Source organism: Triticum aestivum, chromosome 7B, assembly GCF_018294505.1.
Source record: "Triticum aestivum cultivar Chinese Spring chromosome 7B, IWGSC CS RefSeq v2.1, whole genome shotgun sequence".
NCBI lineage: Eukaryota > Viridiplantae > Streptophyta > Magnoliopsida > Poales > Poaceae > Triticum > Triticum aestivum.
Genome location: NC_057813.1, coordinates 162,851,888 through 162,854,544, shown reverse-complemented (window position 1 = coordinate 162,854,544; position 2,657 = coordinate 162,851,888). Strand labels below are relative to the sequence as shown.

Below are 2,657 nucleotides of genomic sequence, written 5' to 3'. Positions count from 1 at the left end.
GACAAAGAGCGAGCACCCCAAGGATTAATGCGTGGCATAGAAGGTTATCAAAAGAACTATGTCTTTTTGTTAATTAATTTCCTAGATAAGTACACTCGCACATGCATCTTTGCGACAAAATAAAAACTAAACTACTCTCTCTCTCTCTCTCTCTCTCTCTCTCTAATGTTATCAAAAGTACTAATTGTGAATTTCATCTCTATTTTCTCCAAAAACTCTGTTTGGTATCCCTTTCACTGTAAGTTTATTACTATGTGATTAGAGAAATTAAGATGTATATGTGCATACTGTAAGAACATGATCAGTGGTGTACAGATCCTATGAAGTGAAATACCCAACGCAGTTTATACTCAACGCAGTTTATGTGTACAGATCCTGTGTGCATATTTTCGTTTTTCCTAGATTTATAGAACAATAGCATATGCGGCATAAGCAAAAACTGTATGTGATGTAAACTATGGTCTAATGATTTAAGATCGTCATAGTTATTCCCAACTAATAATCTCAAACACAAAAAAGGTACCCTGTGTGTATGCACAGGTCGATGAAAATGTCACACAATTGATTCTATGCTGTATCACCCAATGTATAGCAGCTTCCTTGACTTTATTTTGTTCTCATCGAGTGGCATGGTATTCTGCCATGTTCCCCTGTCTATGCATCATTGGCCCTTGGCCGGTGCTTCTCCTGTTGAGCGCCTAGGGGGAGATTAAATAAGAACAGCAGCAGAGCAACATCGGCGTTGAAAAAGAGCATCGGGGAGATTATTATGCATGGCAGATTAATACACTTCTATAACTATGTAATTTCGATATTTATTGTACTGAAGCTCCACTATAACAACCAGTGCACTAAATAACAACAACTTTTGTAATCCATGTGCAGTTCTAGGTTCTGGCTTTGTAGTGTGCATCATCTAGTTGAAAAATGAAATGATGTGAAACTATGTTCGATCTTGCTGGTTTGCTGCTTGTCAACCTTGCTATGCTGCTGTCTGCTGAATTCTGGGTGTACGTCGATGCAAATGAACATGGAAACGACTTCAGCTTCACATTTTTTTTACTAAGCCTCATGATGCTAATGGTAGTTGGTTTCTATACTCTGCAAGCCTCATGATGCTAATTGAAATATCCTTTATCATGTTGCAGATGCTAAGCAAATGCTTTCGATGCTACCTGTTCTTATTCAGCTGCTAACTTTTCTTAATCATCTGATTTCTTCTTTCATTCATGTAGGAATGGCTAAAGGTACGCGCGCTTTTAAAATTTCTAGAAGGGTACCCCTTTTCCTGCCAGTGGTAATGAATTCTCTTGAGTTGCTTTGGTATGAAATGATATTGAAGGTAGCTTAGAGAAAATATAACGTTGTGTGGAATATTTATCGGGGATTTTGACTTGCAGATGTTCAAGCTAGAGAATGATCTCCAATGAGATGAAGGATGAAGGCTTTGATGTCAAGTGCGAGAACGATGCAACGATCTTGCTGGAAGGCTGTGAGGATGGGTATGTAGTTGCCCACTACAAGGAGCCAAGGCAGATGATGTATTGCAGAAAACAAAGCGACAAACTTTTGCTCTCAGACAGTGAACTATCATGTTTCCTCTATTTAATTAGTTACATTAGTTTATTTATAGGAAACTTGGCTGGCCATTCGTTCATAACTATTGAACTATTTATATGTGAAAATTAATGAATGTGTGTGACTATTGTTTGGTTCTGGTTTAATATTGTTGGATGATGCATGTTACTGTTATGTATGATTATGTAACTTCATTGACATTCTGTGGGTAACGTGAAATCCAGTAACGTGAAATCCAGCTGTGGGAAGGCTAACGGTTGTTGGTTGGTAAAAAAAACCATGTCACACAGCCGGTCGGGAAAGGCTAATGCTTGGCTCGACAGAATGTTGGTCGGGAAACAAGACCCTGTCAGATAGTCGGTCAGGAAAACCCTTGGCTACACTAACGGATTGTTAGTCGGGAAAGATTACCCTGTCTGATAGTCGGTCGGGAAAGGCCCATGGCAGCCCCAACAAACTGTTGGTTGGGAAAGGCCCATGGCAGGCCCAACATATTGTTGGTCGGGAGAGATATCTTATAGCCGACAAACAGTCGGTCGGGAAAGGGCTTTCCCGTCTAGACTTTTCCCAACAGACGTTGTTGGTCGGTAATAGTCTTTCCCGACTGACTATCTGTTAGAGAAACTTGTATTCCCGACCAACCTGGCTGTTAGGGATGAAGTGTTGTGGTGTAGTGATAATATTAGATCGCTTTACTCAACAAAGTACTAATCATGCAAGGGTTCATCCAATTCCTCAAGAACTAATACAGCTACGCAAACATCATAAATGGAGAGGTAAAGTTACAAGTCGTCGTGGAGCCGGTGGAGGAGAGGGGCACGACAACGCCGGTGGTGGTAACGATGGCACAGCGGTGGTGATGACCGCACTGGCCCGAAGGCCGATGCGAGTGGTGGAGGCACCCCTTCTTTTTTCTCTTGGCTTGGCCCTTCTCTTCTCTATGGAGGTGGTCTTGGAGCATCAATGGAGATGGAGATGGAGATGGATGTGTTGGAGATGAATGGCGTGAGGTGTGTGGTGGCTAGGGTTGAGGGAGACACATATAGAGAGCCTCCCTAGCCTCCTCTCTTGATGGGCTT

The 2,657-nt window shown here is 41.8% G+C and overlaps 1 protein-coding gene across 8 annotated transcripts in view; it reads left to right on the top strand.

The window, feature by feature from the left end:
* The window catches only part of LOC123156656 (uncharacterized), a 4,723-nt gene extending 2,999 nt beyond the window's left edge, over positions 1–1,724 (top strand). For 4 of the 8 annotated variants that reach the window (XR_006478315.1, XR_006478309.1, XR_006478311.1 and 1 more), the window contains 2 exons: positions 1,236–1,297; positions 1,401–1,724. The gene's annotated coding sequence lies outside the window, so the exon portion shown is untranslated. The other 4 variants (XR_006478312.1, XR_006478316.1, XR_006478313.1 and 1 more) reach the window with 2 other exon arrangements.
* Positions 1,725–2,657: the final 933 nt, after the last annotated feature.